General features: G+C 36.7%; 1 protein-coding gene and 1 pseudogene across 2 annotated transcripts in view; both read right to left on the minus strand.

Moving 5' to 3' along the window:
* The window catches only part of LINGO2 (leucine rich repeat and Ig domain containing 2), a 1,137,445-nt gene that overhangs the window by 597,808 nt on the left and 518,972 nt on the right, over nucleotides 1-20,665 (minus strand). The gene's annotated exons all lie outside the window — the stretch shown is intronic.
* On the minus strand, nucleotides 6,813-7,356 carry LOC105236980 (annotated as a pseudogene).

A 20,665-nucleotide genomic window follows, 5' to 3' on the forward strand; every position in this document is an offset into this window, starting at 1 on the left:
TGAATTGAAAGATGGAGGAAATGCCCAAGGGTTGCAGTGGTTTGAGAAAGGTAGCAGGTACTTGGTAAAGGGATGTGGTGAAAAATTCTGTAGTAGCTGGGTTCTGTGGAAATCTCTTTGAAGGCAATGAGACTTTTGTTTGGTAGAACTCATTGGATACTTAGAGGTCTCAACATCCAATATCATTGCCTTGGAAGCTGCATCAAAAGGTACTGGTATCCACACTTGGCAAAGACGCTGTAGAGGTACCTGCCTTTGTTGGATCGTAAGAGCTTTGACAATAAGCACCCTGGTGGCAACCATAATAGAGTGAAGGTAAGAGATTCCTTCCAAGGTATTTTGGACACTGTGTGTCATACTAAAGATGGAGAAGGACCCCCATTCGTGACAGATATTAACATCTTCCCACCATATGAACCTTTCTGTTAAATTTCATTTGTGCTAGCAAAATGAAGTAATGTGATATTTTTGTACTACAGAGTTTGAAACAAATGTATGCTTTTATTACCCCATCTAGTCTTTATACACTCTTCAAAGTAAATATTGTTTCTTTCTTTTACAAAGGAGAAAACTGACACACTGAAAAGTTAGTATCTATTTAGTGGGACACATAAAAGAGAAAACTAATGCTGGGCAAACCTCTGGAATGCGGGAAAACGTGGCTACAACTGACAGAAAACGCAATCTAATTTACTTAAACACATGAGGGAGACATTGACACATGTAATTGAAAAGTGTGGGGTAGGCCGGTCTTCACACCCCAGGGTTGATGCAGTGACTAAATTAATATCATTAGGATTCAAGTCCTCCCCAGTTTCTGGCTCGCTGTTTTCTGTGCTGGGTTTGTGTTAAGACCTTGTGTTATAGTGGGATGGCTGTCAGTAAGGTAAGAGCTATATTTTCCCAGGTGGACGCACAGCTGAAAATACAGTGCTTCTCTCAGGATAGCCCCTGCAAGGTCTCATTGGGCCTTACTGGCTCCATTTGGTTCCCATGCGCATTCCTGATCAATCCCTGTGGCCAGGAGAATGAGTGCTCTGTTTCAGGAGGTCTGAGTCAACAGACCCATCCTTGGAATAGGAACATGTAGAAAACACACCTTCACGTGCACATGGAATACGATTGAAAAATATGGATTGTTCTTCCAAATGGGTACTCCTTCTGGAAAGCTGAATGAATAGTGAATTTCAAAATGAAAACAGAAAGTGAGCCCATATCTACTATGGCCTTTTCTCAGCGCCCCCAATCCTATCTACCAGCCCTGTGCCACTCACCTACTTATAACATGCTATGTGATCCAACAGATACGTGTTCTATTAAGGTGAGAATCAGGTCTTGTACTTAAGTTATCATCTTTGCATGTAGTCTGACTCTCTTTGAGGGATGGGTATCCATAGTTATTAATAAATACTAACTATATTCCCTGCTTTAGGCATGATCTTTATTTCTCCTGTTAGATTATTTCCTCATCAGATCAAGAATTCCATAAACTTGGAGACCAGATTGTACAATAATGCTGTATATTTATATTAGATTTACATAGGAGTTTATACAAGATGCTCTGATATTTCCTAGCCAAGAATAAGAATGAATAAAGCTCATTAAGTACCTACTGTGTGCTGGCTCAGAAATGCTTCATACATATCACTACTAATCCCCCTGCAGCCTTCCTATTTGGCAAATGAGGACCCTGTAGTCACATGTAGTAGATATTTTTTGATGTTTCTTCCCAAATAATAATGATATTATTTACTGCCCCTTTCACTCCTTTTGGGTGGTCCTCTTCTGCCCTCCATACATTTTACAAAATAGAATCAACTGGTCTGTAGAGAGACAGAAAATAAAACAGATGCTTCACAGTAGTTGTCTGAATTTCTAAATTTCTGGTGTCTTTTCATTTCCTGGCAAGAGCTCTAACTATTACTCTTGAGTTCCATAAGATGCTCCTCAACCTTTTAAAACTTCTTTTAAAAGCCAAGCCCCAAAGGAATGGATAGCTTTTAATCAAAAATTAAAATCAAGTTGCTCAAGACCATATGACCAGGAACAGTAGAGTCAGGATTTAAAGCTAATTCTCTCTGAATCCAGAGCCAGGCTGACTTTGGATTTGTGCACTTTGACTTGAAGGTGCTACAACTCAACTTTCTAAAGTTAACATATTTCATCCCAATGGACACTACATGTTATTTTTAGTAAAATGAAAAAGTTAACCCGCTGCTAACATTTAGCTGCTAACCTATAGCTCAGATTTCTGGGGAGAGGAGCAATTTTAGAAACATGTGACTCAGCATAGATGCCCTGTTTAAGTATCCATTAGTGCAGCTGCTGTTAACAAGGAATGCCAAAATTTCACTGTTAAAAAATAGCTAATAACATCAACATGGTGGATATTTAAAATGTGAATGCACAAACTACCAGTGCTACAGTATTATAATCCTGATATCCACGGTTAGACATGAAAGGGTATTTGTGGGTGTGTATAAAGAAAACAAAACCATTTTCACAGAAAAAACACATATTGAAAAGACCTTTCAGGTGCTCTCGGAATAAGGGCACATTTTTTCCCCTCTCTCTTGCTTAGTAATGAATTATTTATAATTAACCAACTCCTATTTAACATAATTTGCTAAAGTATGCAGCTTAGGTTTTATTTTGCCAAAATTATCATCCATCATGGTTCATTGCCTTTAAATCTTCTCATTTGGTTTAGAGATTCTTTCTTTCTTTAATCCTCCACTAAGTCGAACTGCTTGCAAATACATTTTACAGCAAATCCGTACTAGGGGAATGACTATTTGTACTTTTCATTTGTGCTGAAGCTTGCCTTATTCTGGAACTGCTATTTTCAAGTAATGGCTGTACATTCTCAGTTGTTTGATAAAGTGAAGACTTGCTTACAAAGTGCAGAAGAATAGTGTATAAGGTGTACTATTTCACAACTGTGTAATTACACCAACCAAGGTTTCAGTTAACGAGTTCCCTAAATGGTTTTGGAAGAGAGATCACAATATGAAAAGCATGGTTTGAAAGGGATGGAGCTCCATCTCAACTATTCCAGAAAGATGGTTTTATATCCCATTTTCAAAAACTGTCCAAGAAAAAGATTCCAAGTTAAAATCTGTATGAAATAATAATCCCCCAAATGATTCTATTACTGATATTTCATGTGTGAAATGGCACTGGAGACGTGGTTTATAAATTTGAAATGACGTTTGAACCAGTTATTTTCTTTAAAATGTATGGTTTCATTTGAGAGGCCTTATTAAGTAATTCTATGGGTAAATTCACAGAGTCATCTCCTGAAAACCTGCTTAACCCCATCATGATCAGAAAGGATATTCATAACCATCCATAGTCAGTATTGGTACTCGGAACTCAATCACTCCACCGCGATCTGCCGCTACTCACTTGGTCTCAGGCTTCAATTAAAACAGGTGAGGAAAGCCCTCTCTCAATGGATAGGAAAGTAGGGAATAATAGGAATCTAAGTGGATACCGCCCAATATTAAAAAGATGGTACAATTTCGAGAAAGGAAATACTAAATGTCGCCCTTCACTGCTATCATGTAGTATATGTTGAGGTTAGCTTTTTGTAGTGCCCATCTTTCCAGGACCCCATCTCCATATTGCGGGTGTTTTTCTGAATGGCTTTACTAAATACATTGCTTTCCTAGGCTGATGTTTTCCTCCTCCTATCCATGCAAATGTTTCTGTCTGGACACAAAGAAACCGTTCTCTAGCCTGGTCATTCTATTCATTTTTAAACTGTAGTTAATGTCTCAGGCTTTAAAATATCAGTTTCACATGAAAGACTATGGACTATGAGAAACAAACTGAGGACTTCAGAGGGGAGGGGGGTGGGGGAATGGGATAGACTGGTGATGGGTGGTAAGGAGGGCACGTATTGCATGGTGCACTGGGTGTTATACGCAACTAATGGAGCATCGAACTTTACATCGGAATCCGGGGATGTACTGTATGGTGACTAACATAATATAATAAAAAATCATTTAAAAAAAATATCAGTTTGTCTATAGTCTTTGTTCCACAGCTTTATGCTTCATAGTGTTCCTAGCACCTGCCACTGTACCTACACCCTACACCCTACATCCTAGCACCTACACCTGGCAGTAAGTATTCAAGAATTGCTTGCTGGTTATAATCAATAAATCTTAAAAACCAAGATTTTTCTTCTTCAGGGAAACAAGTCATCGTTCACGTAGTATGAAAATAGATGATATCAGCTTGACTACAATAACCTCATCTATAAGCTTTATTTCAAGGGCCCAGGAACTGAAGCAGAAACGAGGAAGTGGGATCACAGTAGAGAAAACCTGAAATAGAGTTGTACTGTCAAACTTGCATGCACATGTGTTGGTGTGTTTGTATAGTTCTTGGAACCAGCTAACAGCTAATCTGAGCTATGATAGTCATAGGCACCTGAACTACTAAACACAAAAATGTTAGTTAAAATGGGACTTTTCGCCTAAAGGGGCAGCAGAGTGCTTTTAAAAAGAGAGAGAAGGATTTTTTTTTTTTTAATGTATCTTTTGTTTGCATACCATCATGTATGCATTTGCACTGCTACAGTGAAACTTCTAAACCTAAAATTCTGGATTGTATGCATAGCTCAAACAGAGAGGTTAACAACACCTCCAAATGTGTTACCAAGACATTTTCTGAAGTCTCAAAGATGGTATGTACTTGAGAGGTAAGGATGTTACAATGCTATTTCATTGAGCACTGAACTTTGCTATTTCCTTTCATACCTGATTTATGTACAAAGGTTTATATCAAAATACTTGGTTGGAGTTTCTGCACTGAAACAGAAAGAAGGTACTGAAGACAGTGCCTAGGTCATAGAGTCCTAGTAAGCACAATCAAGTGACTCAGTATATCCAATAAAATTTACTAAACACATTTGACTTGATTATGAACGTTGCTTCATTTCCTAACTGTAAGATGCAATAAAGCTTCACTTTTTGCCAAATTGTAAGATAGTGTTTGACTTAGATGGTTCTCAAGAAATATAAATATTGACTTTTACCATTAGTGAATTGTAAGAAAAATCAATTCCTATTAGAATATATTCTGTAATAAAAGTATAAGCCAGCTAACAGAGGTTTTCATCTGATACATAGATCATTTTAAATTTGTATTAGAGGCTGGAGTTCTGGATAATAAATTTAAAAAATCTAACTATATTTTTATAGCCTATATAAGGCCAGGGTTGTAAAACCATTTCAAAAATTTTATTTATACTTAGGAAAACATGGATTCAATGCCTTTGGTATAAAACTGTACCATTTTCCTTAATGAACACATAAAACACATCTATTACCTTTTATATACATAAGTATAGTCCCATAATGTTGTGTCAGCCACCCAATAATTACAACTTCCAAACAAAACAATCTGTCCTACTAGGACAGATACAATCAGGAAGTAGGACACTGAACATGTCTGTCCCACTCAAGCACCTGGTAAAGTAGCCAGGATCCAGTGTGAGTCACTTGTGCCCACAGTCACACAGTGCCCTTCTATATTTCTTAAAATGCAAACATAACCATCTACACCAGTGATGCAAAGGTATCTGTAAATCCTCCATAATCAGTAACTAATGGCAAAACTTCGATGTATAAAAATGAGACAAACATGTTTGATATGCACGTAAGGGTAGGCTTTACAGGAGGGAGGCTGACACAAGATAGGCAAGGTTCCCCGGTAGTGTGAATAGCCCTCCAGAAGGCTGTGCGTGGGGACAAGTTTAATTCTTACGCAAAGGGAAGAACATCCACTGGCTTCGGTAAGTACAACCTAATGGAGAAAAAAAGCTGAAAAATAAAGATATGAATCCTGGGATACATCAGTAGGAGTCCCCCAAATTAGCTGCATTTCCCAGAATGGACTTAGCTAACTGGGAAAGCAGTCAGAAAGTGCTTAAGTCAAGAAAGGAGCCATTAGCAGAGCTGAACAGTCACTCAAAGCTTACATTTTGGCGACCCTAATACCTTATGTAAGTGAAACTCCTAACTGGACATGAGGGGTTGCTGCAAAATTCAAACCAGCAATTAATGCAGGCCACAAATGACTTTCTCCTTAAACAAAGCTATGCATCACAAGCAACAGCAGTGACGTCATTTTAGGAGTTCAAAGTTCTTTCGGTTACGCGTCATCACCGATAGGAGATGCAGCTATTTATCAAGAAACTAAATGCAAAAGCACATAGTGGAAGGACTTTTGCCAAAGCAATTAGGCATTGCACAATCGTAGAAGCACAGGTTCCAAAAGCTAATTTGTTCGGGCTTGATAATTTCAGAACTGTTTTGGATATTTTAACAACCTCTCAGGAATGAATGGGTAGGTGCTGTATAGACATCAACCAACAACTTCAGAATCCTTCTGGGAGTTACTGCACTTAACTCCAAAAGGAACTCCCCAAAAGAAGCCTGAATAGGAGGTAAACATCAGAAAAATATTGCAAACAAAAGGTCATTTATACAGCTTACACTCATTCATACGTTTTCCTCTGAGAACTAAAATCCTGGCTCTAAGTATTTTCACTTGGGAAAAGAGAACTCAGATGGACTTATACATCACTAAGTGAACACGGTCACTTGGGGAGAGACAGAACTAATTCATTGCATCAAAAAAAAAAAGAGCACAATAATATTCTGGCTTATTTTAAAAGAAGGTTTCTAGACTCAGTGAAAAATAGAAGGTGCCTGGGAGCTTGCCAGGAACACAGCAGAGAAGCTGGGCTGCAAGGGGACAGCTCAAGTCTGCTTGCCAGTTCAGTGGTGGAGATTAGCCTAGTGGCCAGGTGCATGATGTAGATACAAACCACTCCAGTCCTCATCCTCTTCCAGATGGTGGAGCCTCTGGCTGCCCTGCCTGTGGCCTCCACAAGTGCATAATTACATTCCTGGCCATCCTAGACTTCATTCAGCAAAATATTCAGTCTCTCTTCATAAATTCAGGTTGTAGGGAATTGCACCTTGGTCTGTCTCTTCATGGTGGTGTAGATTATGGAGTTATAACAAAATCAGCAATCTTTAAGCTCTCGTCCTAAAAGGATCAGGAGCACAACTTGTCCCCAATAACCATCCTTTTATGAATAGGACCCTTCAATTAAAGCTCAGGGACAACTTGCCAAGAGGTTAAGTTTTTCAACAAATCATTGTCAGATACGTTGCTGTATTAACAGTTGTTACTTCTGTTATACAGAAACTGCACAGCTGGCTTATTCAAAGTTGCTCTAAGGTTTTGCTCTTCCTTGGAAGAGATGGTAGCAGGATCTCTGCAGCAAAGCTCATAAGTACCTTTGTTTTGTAGGCCTGGCTGGCACTCACCCATGAGCCTTGGCCTCCTTCTGGCTCTGGGGCAAAGAGGATGCTCTATCATGAAGACAGTTGCATATTTCACCTAAGTGATTCCTGGATTGTTTATTTATATCAGAGAACACATTTCTTATGGTGTTGAAGAACACATTTCTTATGGTGTTGAAGTACAATCTATATCTAATATTGAACAGTATTATTGCAGATTGCATAGAAACATACCATCAGTGAACTCATTAGTATCACATACTTAGGCTACTGGTGTTTTAAAAGCTTTGTATTATATAAAAATCTTCCATCATCTGTTTGAAAATATTTTAATCAAATTAGAAAAAAAATTGGTTGGTGTTTTTGTATGAATGGAGAATAAGTTTTTGTTTTTTTACTATTTTAAATAGTGAAATAAATACGCAATGTGTTCTCAGAAGTAAATTAGATTTGGGTAATGAAGGAAACCTCTTGTTTAAGCTGTTTTCTGTAAAGAACTTTATGTATCTTTTCCCTTTTTATCTGACAGGCCACAATTAGATAGATTATCTATTGTTTATTTTATGATTAGTCCCAAATGCATTTGCTTTGATTAATTACAAAAAGGCATACTTAACTGCACCATTAAAATAAGACTAAGTGATTTACAGTAAGGATAATTTTAGCAATTAAGCACAGGATTATATTTGAGGTTCCTGGTAGCCAAGGTAACAAGGGAAACTTGTATGTGTTAGATAAGTTTTATGGTCTGGTGAATTGAAGCATACCAGCATTGGGCTGGAGTAAATTTATTTCCTGACATACTGTATTATACTCATTTACAATAAATTAATTTAATACAAAATGTTTTGAAACGTCCAAATGTTTACAGCTATGAAGTATCATTAGATTCTATAACAAAGAGATACCCTCAATTCCACTATACCCTTGCTGTTAAAAAAGATGTTCATTCAATGAGAAGAATGTTATCGTTGTTTAGTTTTCCAAGAAAACTCTATGGAATGCAGAATCATCTTATAGTTTAAAGGTGATTAATTTCAGCAAAGCAGATTTCTTCAAAATAACAGACATAATGGCTTAAGGGGCTTTTTCTCTGTTTGCTTGTGTTTCTCCCGATAATGAGGACAGAGTCAGCAAGGCATGAGACTATTTTTGATTTCACCATTTTGATATGGCAATATTGCAGTCAAGACAAGTTCTCATTTACAGTGTTCCATCGCTAATACATTTGCATCGATGAATCCATAATATTTAGTAAAGATGCAATACTATTTTCCTCCAAAGCTAAAAAAGGCAACGTGCTTATGATTTTGAAAGTGTCATAAGCACTATTAGAATGAGCACCAGCAGCCTCCATCTTCAGTCACATGGATGTCACGGAAGTACAAAGAGAACCATGTCGGGGGAAGGCCAGTATGAACTACTAAATAGAGTCAGCAAATAGTGTTTCTTGAGAAACAAAATTTGACTCCATTTAACAGTATACAGTAGGTCAAAGTGGGCTGCAAAACAAAGAGCTGTCTAGTGCAGTTCTCTAGGGAAGTGGATTTAATGACCTAAATAATAACAAGCAGTAATTAGCATACTAGCTATTTGTGGATAAATACATGCTTTTGAAGTGCTTAAGGGCACTAGAGCTGCCTGTTCACTTAACTAGTTTAAAGATATCCTCCCCAAGTCTTGTTTATGCCACTAATTTACACTCTGTATGTAACAAGGAAGAATTTTATAGCTAAAGATAAGGATCTCAGGCCACATATTTCACACAGTGGATCCTAAATCCATGGATTACCATAATGGAAATAGAAAAAAAAAGAATTAAAGAACAAAAAATAAAGATGAATAATTTTGGCTCTAAAGGAGAACATGTTTGTTCTCTGCAATCAGATCCCTCGTAGCCTACTGAGCTTTGTGGAAAAGGAAATGATACATAGTATTGTCCAGGACACACCCAGCAGGGTATTACTGACTACATCTTATTTATTTGGCATGCAAGCACCTGAAGTGGGGGGAACACTCCCATATTTTCTCCTACTGCATTGAACGACCTACATGCTTTGCAGCAGGCCTCAGAAAGCTGGCAGAGTGGAGAGCCAAGGTTTGCTGTACAATCATGTTTTACGACAGCAACACAATGTGAAAAGATACCCATAGAGATATTGCCAAGTGTGTCCTCCATGATTAAACTCTTCATATTTGAGCTGACTCCCAGACGAGAGAGACGTCTCAACCCAGTATGTAGCCAGGTGCCCACAAATCCTGAGATCCTAGACATTCTGGCTGAGTTGATGTACTTCTGTGATCTCTTGCTGAAAAATGTGTTGATTCACATGAATGGCCTGCTGATGGGGCCTGGAGGAGGGGAGAGTGTCAGGGTGAATAGGACCTGATGCGTTTGCTCTCTGATCTGTGTCACTCAATCCGAATGTGCAGCACGATCAGCATCTGATTACGGTGTTCACTTGCTTCTCTTTTTGTACTGCATAACTTGGTGCTTTATTATACTGTCTCATGTTCTTTACCTGCTTCATGTAGCCCTTGTTTATTTGGAAGTCATTTCTCAGAAAAACTCTGAAAAAGAAAACTAACAGAGACAGAAGTATCTATGAAAAACCCAAGTCCTCACATATAGCTGCACATTCTAACTTTACACATAAATCTATCAAGTCTGCTTTGTCTAATCTATAACACATCAGAAGCAGCCAAATGTTAGAACCTAGAATGTTTTCTATAAGGCTAGTGGAAAAGGGCATATGGAGAGTAGCAAAGAATAAGGGGGTGCCTGGTTGGCTCAATCAGTAGAATATAGGATTCTTGATCTCGGGCTCATGAGTACAAACCCCATGTTGGCTGTAGAGATTATTTTTAAAAAATAATAATAAATAAATAAAAAGAGTAGCAAAGAATAACAGCTGACAGTGTAGAAAGAGACTAATAAGGTATAAAACTCAGGTAGAAGGACTTAAAAGGCAAAAAATTTTTCTTGGTTCACATTCTTGAGAAACCAATTCCAAAATAAGTATTCAAATGCAAATAACTTATTAAAAATTTTTTTGGGGGGAGTGAGGAGGGAGCAAAGGAGTGAGTAAGTAAAACAAAAAGTGTAAGAAACTAAGCACAGGTGCAATTTCAGGTAAAATGTCAGCTTCGGCATTACCCCTTATGAAGCTATGCAGAATATATTACCCCTCAGAGTTTGTCCTATGTAAAGTTCAGGAGCCTCTGCTTTTGTGTTCCTTTGTTAGTTATTTATTGGTGTAGGGCCATAGGGAGTGAAAGATGTAAGGAAGAAGTATAAAAATCAAATATGCAAACTATTCGCAGCATAGCACACAGAAGAAGGAGGATGGGATCACAGTTCCAATAAAAGGGATCTAAAGGGCTCTGGATAGACCATCAGCTACAGCCATCTCCGCATGTCTGAGACATTTATTGTCCCTACCAATCTTTGAGGTCAAGAAGTTATCAGTTATCACACAGAGGTCTATGTGAAATAAAATCATTTAGCTTCATACCGAGGAGCCTGAGTTAATTTAAGTGCTTACCCCTACTTTGAGGGTCAAAATAACAAAGTGGGTACAGTAGAAAGACCATAGGATTTAGGAATTATAGATTCTAGTCCTGTCTCAGCTGCCACTGGATACCTATATTATCTTGGTATATGTCCTCAGTTTACCTTATTGATATGAATGGCTTCTTTATACCACAATTCAATGAACCCCATACTTTTCCCCCCAAAACCCCACAATAAAGTGTCAAAAATAAGACAGTATCTAAAATACCCAGAGTCTGGCAAATAAGAAATACTAAATAAATGTTAGTTAAAAACAAAAACTTGAATGGATTTAGCCAATGTTAGATTTGGCTGCTAATGACAAGGACCCTAAAGGGGTCGCGTCACTTACCAAGAGCCTAATGTAGTTTCAGGCACAATATAATATGTTTTCATTACATTTCTGAGATTATCCATAAATATATCAAGTTGTAAGCTTAAAATGTAGTCATTTTTTCTAATAGTTTAACTATGTATACATTAAAGTGAGTGATTGTTCTTTCAATTGCCTGTATATTTAAAATGTGTCAGTCCTTACCAGGTTATAATTTCATAGAGAAGAGTAAATAAATCCAGTAAAAGCATACTTATAAATATTTTAGTTTTAGTTTATTTATTTATTTTGGGATTCCAGGGAGTCGTATAGCAAAAATAAATAAATAAAGAAATGTCCTCCTTTTCTTTTCTTTTCTTTTAAAGATTTTATTCATTTATTTGACAGAGATAGAGACAGCGAGAGAGGGAACACAAGCAGGGGGAGTGGGAGAGGAAGAAGCAGGCTCATAGCAGAGGAGCCTGATGTGGGGCTCGATCCCATAACGCCAGGACCACGCCCTGAGCCGAAGGCAGACGCTTAACCGCTGTGCCACCCAGGCGCCCCTATGCCACCCAGGCGCCCCTCCTTTTCTAATTTATTTGTATTTTCAGAAAGATCCATATTTAGATTTTTTGAAGGCAATCCTGTATCTGCATACAGACTGCTGAAATGACAATTTTAAGACAACAAACTCTAATCCCCAGGGACTGTACATCTGTGTCACAAAACAATCACATAATCTGGCATGATTAAAAAAGTTTGCTGATCAGAGTTCCACAGCTGAAAGCCAAATATGGCAAAGTATGATCTAGTTTCCTGCTTCATAAATGCAAATAAAGACAAGCATATAGACCAGAGAAACTACTTATTCTTACACAATTGAGGTCCAGCACACTTTTGAATGAAGAAATTGTCCAGTAGCAAACAATACCTTTGAAAATAAAGCTAGACACTGGAGTTTTCTGACTCACACCATTAAGCCAGAGTTTCCCATTTTATAAATATGTGATTAAAATGAAAATATAAGATACCAAAAAAGAAAAAAAAAAAAACAGGATACCATGTTTTGCATAACCTGTAAGAAGATGTTAAACACTATCTGCTCTATAGCAAGTTCACAACGAAAGTCTAATACAGTTAGAGAAAATGATGACTGGTATTTTAAGTAACCATTCAATAATAACATAAAGACATTTGCAAGCTGGTAGATATTCTACAAAAAGAATTAATGTCTTTATCTTTGTTTTGTCTCTATAGTATCAAACCTCGTCCCTACCCCACAGTTGACATTCAATCAGTATTTTTAGTTGAATGAATAAAAGTTGTCTGAATGGATAAATACATAAATGTGAAATAATTGTCAAAAAATATCTAAGGATCATAGTGATTTCTGCACTGATGTCTACAAAATATTGGAAGTTACAACCACATTAATATAAATAACCCACTGGACCAAGGAGGAAATATACTCTAGCATGTCAATTATTTCTTAAAGATGTAATTCATAATGCCACATGTGAAGTGCCTGATTATAAATTTTGCATTCTCTTCCACAGCTGTCTCGTTTGGGAAAACTAAAAAAGCAAAACATATGAAGGATGGAATTCTGGTATCACAAGATTGGTTTCACTAACCCAGATATTTCCTTACTTGCTGCAGATATGTTGGTAATTTTGAGCCAGACTCAGATAATACAGGACAATGTTATTTGAATTTGTTCTTTGTCACAGTTGCTGGTGTTTTGATGTGCCCTAGCAATGTTCCCAAGAGCAAAGCTGCAAAGTCCTGCTCTATATAATTTTATTGAAATACTGAGTTTAACAGAGACTGTTTGTTTAGAATCACCCACACCTAGCAAGGCTTTGGGTTTGAATTCTTTCTTCTATTTTCTTCACCTGCCCTTTTACTCTTCTTTTTAAAAGATTTTATTTATTTATTAGAGAGAGAGAGGCAGAGCATTCAAGTGGGGGGAAGGGCAGAGGGAGAGGAAGAAGCAGACACTCTGTTGAGCACAGAGCCCAACGCAGGGCTCCATCCCAGGACCGAGATCATGACCTGAGCAATAGGCAGATGCTTAACTGACTAAGCCACCCAGGCACCCTCTCCCCTTTTGCTCTTTTTAATCTTTATTCCCCCTTGAATTTCATCCCTTTGAGTTTTCACCCTCAATACTTTCGTTTCTGAGTATGGAAGTTCTGTATGGCCTTTTCCGATATGAATTTCTATATGCAATTAACTAACTAAATTCCAAGTGGCAGAATAGCTTGTTTAACAAAGTGATATTCAAATTCATTCTGGTCACTACAAAGCCCAACCATTCAAAACGTATGGCCAGGCACTAGAGTATTAAGCAAGAGTAAGAAGCCAAATACCCAAAAGGAGGGATCAAAGATATAAAGTGCCTACATAATCTTCAAATTCAAAAGTACCTTCTAGGGGTGCTTGGGTGGCTCAGTGGGTTAAGCACGTGCCTTCTGCTTAGGTGGTGATCTAGGGGGTCCTGGGATTGAGCCCCAAGTGGGCTCCCTGCTCTGTGGGAAGCCTGCTTCTCCCTCTGCTCCTCCTATCTGCTTGTGCGTGCTCGCGCGCTCTCTCTCTCCCAAATAAATAAATAATAAATACCCACTAAAGTAGCTGCACTCTAGCAACCGTGTTTCTTGTGAGTTAGGGAAGCCTAATCTTTGTTCTTTATAGGCACTCCAGTTCAATGTAGATTATCTTTCGAGGACATGAATCTCCTGAAGAAGGTCAAAATGACATTTTATTTTAAATTAAGATTAGAAACAATGACATTTTACATTCCTAATCTTGTGTTTTTCAATAGATAATTATAAAGGACACCATGGTTTTAACATTTCGCTTATTTTCGAAAGATTACAAAGGGCAGGAAGCATTTTTATTTAACAATGGTAGCACTTAAAGCAAATAATTTCTTCTGAAATCTAGTATCAGTGACCATTGTACTTTTTGCTACAAAGTTAATCTGGAGTGAGCATCCCTAGAGAACTAGTTCTTTAAAACAAGCATCTCTAAAACCCTTGAATGCATCTAGCTTGTGTACTATATACAGTATATATATATATCATATTTACAATTTTAATTAATCAATGGATGTATTTATACACAGACTCCTAATATGCAAGACTGAGAGGAAGGTATCATTTGTTGTAAGTAATGTTAAGTATCACTTAAGCATTTTAAATGTGCCAGACACTATGCTAAGTATTTTTTATTTTTTATTTTTATTTTTTTACAGATTTTATTTATTTATTTGACAGAGATAGAGACAGCCAGCGAGAGAAGGGAACACAAGCAGGGGGAATGGGAGAGGAAGAAGCAGGCTCGTAGCGGAAGAGCCTGATGTGGGGCTCGATCCAAGAACGCCGGGATCACGCCCTGAGCCGAAGGCAGACGCTTAACCGCTGTGCCACCCAGGCGCCCCAGTATTTTTTAAAACACGTAGGTAATCACTTTTTGTCCCCATTTTATATATGAGGGGACTGAGATACAGATATGCTAAATAAATCTTGAGATTAAGGACCCAAACTGAGGAACATCTGAATCTAAAGCCATGTTCTTGGACACTATACTTACACTATGCAGTATGATAGCTACCTGCCACACATGGCAGTTGAGAAACTGAAATGCAGCTACTTTAAATTGAGATGAGCTATACGTACAAAATGCATACTGGATTTTGGGTATGAAGAAAATCTAGTAAATGTTTTTTTATACTGTGTACGTGTTGAAATGATAGTATTTTGGCTATACTGATTTAAATAAAATGTATTAAAATTGCTTTCACCTGCTTTTTTTTTTTCTTTTTGGTAGGGTGACTAGAAATTTTAAATTATATACAGGGTTCTTATCTGTGGCTTCACTATATTTCTGGTGGAACATGCTGCATTAAACTACATAGGTTCCATTTTTCTTTGACGAATTAGGGAGGGACTCGGAACTGTGAACCCCCTGCTTAGTGGGATATTTGCCTCTTATTCATTTTTTATCTCTTTCAGGGCAGAATTTACTTCCTGCCTTTTAATATAGTTATTTATACTATGTTGCATATCTACTCTTAAAATATAAAGTCCTGGAAGTAAGGCTCTGAATTTTTGTCTTGCAATGCCAAAGAACAAAGGAAGAGAGCTTTCAGGTGGATAACAATCTCTTAGGCTTGGTAGCCCTGCCAGCCTCTCCCTCCGCACAGGCTGTCCTTTCATCACCTGGAACAGAGCCCGGAATACCCGCCTCAGGAGCGCTCAGGGGTGGGCAAACTACAGTTTATGGCCAAATCCAACCCACCATCTCTTCTTGTAAATAAAGTTTTAATGGTACACAATCCCATCCTTTCATTTATGTATTGGTGAGTAGTTGCTCCAGAGACCTAGAGCCCTCAAATCCTAAAATATTTACTACCTGGACTTTTATAGAGAACATTTGCCAATCCTAAAGTAGCTGAGGCCACCATTTAGAGCTCATTCCTTCCTTCTGCCTCTTAATCTCAGGGAACAATTACACTAGACTGACATTAGAATCTGATGAAATAACAAACCTTTTAAAGCTATTAACAACACCAATTTGTTTCACATTGTGTTTCAAGGATGCTTACATTTTAATAATCATTTCTAGATTGAGAATCCAGGAATCCTTCTAACACTTTGTGATTATTCTCTCTTTAAGATACTAGGGATGAGAAAAAACTTTGATATGTCCTCTACGTTGACACCAGCTGAGGCTTAGGGATTTCAGGATTTCAAGACATAATGGGCATGTGCAAAGCAGCCTTTATAATGACAGAACAGTCACTGTGGAGAAAATGAAGGATGCTTACTTTCTGGGGAGTGAGCTCTTTAAAGCTACTTTACTATAGAATAAAGGGTGAAAAAAATCAATAGAGATATCATGCCATTATTAATGTGGTCTGTCAATACAAGGCTATTTTTCATTTTTTATTTTATCCTGCACCAGTGGGTCATTCGAAAGTCATAGATAGTGAGGGAAATTCTTATTTTATTAAAGGGCATTTGTTTGTCTTGATATAACCAATTGACCTCAATTTTCCTAGATGTGGAAGATCGGGTAAAATTAAAGTTATTCTTAAACAAGGCAAACTTTGCACCAAAGCTAGCATGAAATGACAAAGAAAAATTTACTCTTTACTGATGCTTTTGCAACTAACTCTCGTTAACGTTTCAAATATCCTCTTCTCAGCAAACACCACTGTGACAGTACTGTGCATACACTTACATAAAATTGAGTCATAAAATAAGTAAACAGGATAGGAGGATTATAGAAATCTTCAATGATTTTTATCAAATTGTGCAACAAACCATTTTGTTCTGAGGAGGGTTTTTACAAAAGAACAAAATAGGAATTGGGATATTTCATATAAATGTATTTACACTCCATTATTAGGAGCTTCTTATTTGCTCCACCAGAGAACTGGAACACATTTAGGGGAAATCAATTTTAAAAATCCAGTAAAGTTTTTGAAATATTCAAAGCAAATGTTAAGTGAAATCCTCTGTCCTGGTAAATATAACAGAGATTTATTTATTGTAAGATTCTAAGGAACTATGTTATCAAACAATGGTTCTCGAAGTTGGCTAAGCACAAAATGACCCATTTCTGTGCAAAAAGGAAAACACCGGTCTTCTATTTGAAAAACAGGAAAATTATTAAGCTTTAGTAATCTTGAAACATTGATTGATAGTGACACCTTCATTCAGTCCTGCACTCTTCCTTACCAGACAAGTCATCATGAAGGAAAAGTGAGGGCTGTATAATGTGGAGGGATTACCAATTGCACCTTCATTCATGCATCTGCCTTCTCCTATTGCAATACAGTGGAGTTTATACGTATTTTGTAAATATATTTGTTTTCCTAGTCTGAGTATGTACACAGTCCACAGTACATTCTCAGTTGCAAATGATAAAAATAGAACTGAAACTACTTTGAGTAAACTGGTGGACTTCATTTGCTCACTAAACGGGAAATTTAAGGCTGGAACTGGCTTGAGTCTAATGTATGCCCTGGGAGTCTCACTCTCTATGTTCTCACATACTATAGACAAACTTTCTTTGCATGACCAGAAAGATGCTAATCAGCCCTGTGCCTTACAGCTACCAATTCTAAAGAAAAAGGGGCCAAAAGTTCCCACCTTCCACGTATCAAATCTAATGGAAGGAACCTTAATGACCCTAATCTGGTTAAAGCACTGTTGCTACCTATGAATTTCAGAACATATAAAAATAAAACATCTCAGGGGTGCCTAGGTAGCTCAGTTGGTTAAGAGTCTGCCTTCAGCTCAAGTCATGATCCCGAGGTCCTGGGATCGAGCTCCATGTCTGGCTTTCTGCTCAGTGGGGAGTCTGCTTCTCCCTCTCCTCCCAGTTTCTCTTTCTCTTGCTATCTCTGTCTCTCTCTCTCTCTCTCAAATAAATAAATAAAATCTTAAAAACAAAGCAAAACAAAAAACACCTCAGTAGATTGCAGGAGGTATGTTAAAAATTGTTTAGTAAAAAATTCCAAATGAAAACGTTTTGCATATATTTAGTAAGTAATCTAAGCTATAAACACATACAAAATTAGGAATTTGGGCACTGGGATTTACATATTCTAACATGGGCACTGTTTGGTGAAATTATTTTTTATGATTATTTATTTAGAACACACTACATGGATATCATATAATCAGTTTGTCCTAATTATGTATCTTCAATTAAAATTATTTTTCCTTTCTGGAATAAACAGAAAAAAAATGAAGAGTTGGAACTTAAAATATATTTTAGAAAATCTCTATAGTCCCTTCCAATTCTTAACATTCCATGTGCCTCTACGATTCATCTGCAAGACTGTTCCATAACTTTCCCTTCTTTTGCCTCCCATAATCCTGGTGAAGCTTTGAAGATTTAGTGTTTCAGACTAGTTGCATTTCCAAGTTCATTCTTCTAATGTAGAGTAAGGAAATACTTCCCAGGCTAAAATTTTCAACCAGTAAATACAAATCACTTTCTCTCTTCCCGAAATTGATTTTTAAAATGTTTCATTACATAAATCCCCCGGAGGGCCTTCACTGCATGCATTTACACAGGTATTATATGAGTAAAAAGCAGAAGATTCCACTTTTTATAATATATGAATTGAGAACTAGGTTTGTTGAGGTTTAATAGCCTCTTTTGGTCCATGTGAATGTCCAATACTTTGCTAAGCTGCTTCTGAGACATGAAAAATGTTAAGACAGTAAACCCTAAGAGTTATCATTGCAAGCGAAAAAAAAAAAATGTTTCCTTTATTTTTTTTTTATTTTCTTGCTTTTGAGATGATGATGGATTTTACCTAAACTTATAGAGGTAATCATTTCCCAATATATGGAAGTCAAACCATTATGCTTTACCCTTAAACATATACATGAAGTATGCCAATTATATCTTAATAAAATTGGAGAAAAAAGATCTAGTGCTATTGGAGCAAGCTTTTTTCAAAATGAAACAACTATCAAGTTTGTTCAACATTCTCTAAGCTAACACAAATTGTATCATTTTAACTAGGGAGAAGCACATTCCATAGACAGCTTTTCTTCCAAACCACATTTAAATCGTTTCTTGCATTAAAAAATGGTAAAAATTATAAAAACTTAGGTGGTTAATATGCATATTTAGTTCATAAAGCATTGTTATTTAGCTCACAGGCACATTCCTTTCTATTAAAAAGTGGGGATGTTGTATTTTTTTTTCCTCAGCATTTTTTCTTTTTGGGGGATTTTGGTAAGGCATTTGGGCAGAGATATGTTCTTAAAGTAGTTATATGTAGCTATGAGGTTATTTCAAAATTCAATACAATCACATATGTTTATAAACTCAAAACATTATTTTTAAAAATTTTATGAAACGTAAAACATGAAAAATACCCATGCAAAGACAATATTTCAAAATCCAGATGGATTAAAGAGCTACTTTTTTTTTTACAAAATTATAAAAATATTAAATGGAAGCACAAAAGAATGTTTATTTTAGAATCTCTGGTTGGGAATGTCCTTTTTAGAAAAAATGCAAAAACATAGAATCATTAAATACTGACATATTGATAATAATGTGGTGGGGGAAAATATACCTCAAACATTATTCCAAGATATGCAGTAACTGGAGAAAATTTTCAGTTCAACGAATGAATAAATTAATATATAAAGAGTTCATATGAATCAATAGAAAAATCCTTAAGATTTCTCATTTAAAAAAAAAGTATATAGGTAGGCAATTCACAAAAGCAAAAATTCAAATGACCAATACACATCTGAAAAGTTATTGCATCTTCTTTTAAGTTAGGAAAATTCTAACAAAAACAATGCAGTGCCATTTTCACATTAGATTGAAATAAGACAGATGGTACATAGTGCTGGAGAGGGTATAAGATAATGAACGGACTCACACACTGATTATGTGAGTTTAACTTGGGACAGCCTTTGGAGAGCAATACAATCTGTCAAAATATCAGATGCACATGCTTTCAACCAATTAGTTTTTCTTGTGGAGATTTATCTTAAAAAAATACTTGCACACATGTGACATAGTTTAAATTAGGAAAATGAAAACCTGAGAAAATTCTGTAAGTCATTCAGTATGGGAATAACTAGATAAAGTATGGCATGTCCACACTGGAGAATACGCAGCACCTTTTAAATGATTAATATATATGTCTATCTGACTTGACATGGAAAGATGTATTTTGATATATTGTTACACAACAATAGCAAAATGTAGAACAATGTATTATAAAATAATTACCTTTAATTTTTAAAGATTTATTTATTTGTGTGAGAGAGAGAACACGGGTACACAGGAGTCAGATGAGGGACAGGCAGAGAGGGAGGGGCAGAGAATCTCAAGCAGACTCCCTGCTGAGCACAGAGCCCCACCTGGGGCTCAATCTCACAGCTCTGAGACCTGAGATCATGACCTGAGCTGAAATCAAGAGTGGGTCATTTAACTGAGTGAGCTACCAGGCTCCCCTAAAATAATTATCTTTAAATTAATTTTAAAAAAACAAACAAACCACCACTCCTATAACTATTCTAGATTGTTATTTTTTAAATGTCTAGAAGGATCTGCAGTAAGTGTTAATAGTGACAATGCCTAAGGAGGGAAAAACTTTAGAGAAGAAATTATCATTTAAGTTACATGATTTTGCAATAGTTTGAATTTTTTTTACTTTTAAAAAATTTTTATTTTATTTATCTTATTGTTTAAATTTTTTTTAAAGATTTTATTTATTTGGGGCGCCTGGGTGGCACAGCGGTTAAGCGTCTGCCTTCGGCTCAGGGCGTGATCCCGGCGTTATGGGATCAAGCCCCACGTCAGGCTCCTCTGCTATGAGCCTGCTTCTTCCTCTCCCTCTCCCCCTGCTTGTGTTCTCTCTCTAGCTGGCTGTCTCTATCTCTGTCGAATAAATAAATAAAATCTTTAAAAAAA

The sequence above is a fragment of the Ailuropoda melanoleuca genome, chromosome 7 (genome assembly GCF_002007445.2).
Source record: "Ailuropoda melanoleuca isolate Jingjing chromosome 7, ASM200744v2, whole genome shotgun sequence".
In the NCBI taxonomy this organism is placed as follows: domain Eukaryota; kingdom Metazoa; phylum Chordata; class Mammalia; order Carnivora; family Ursidae; genus Ailuropoda; species Ailuropoda melanoleuca.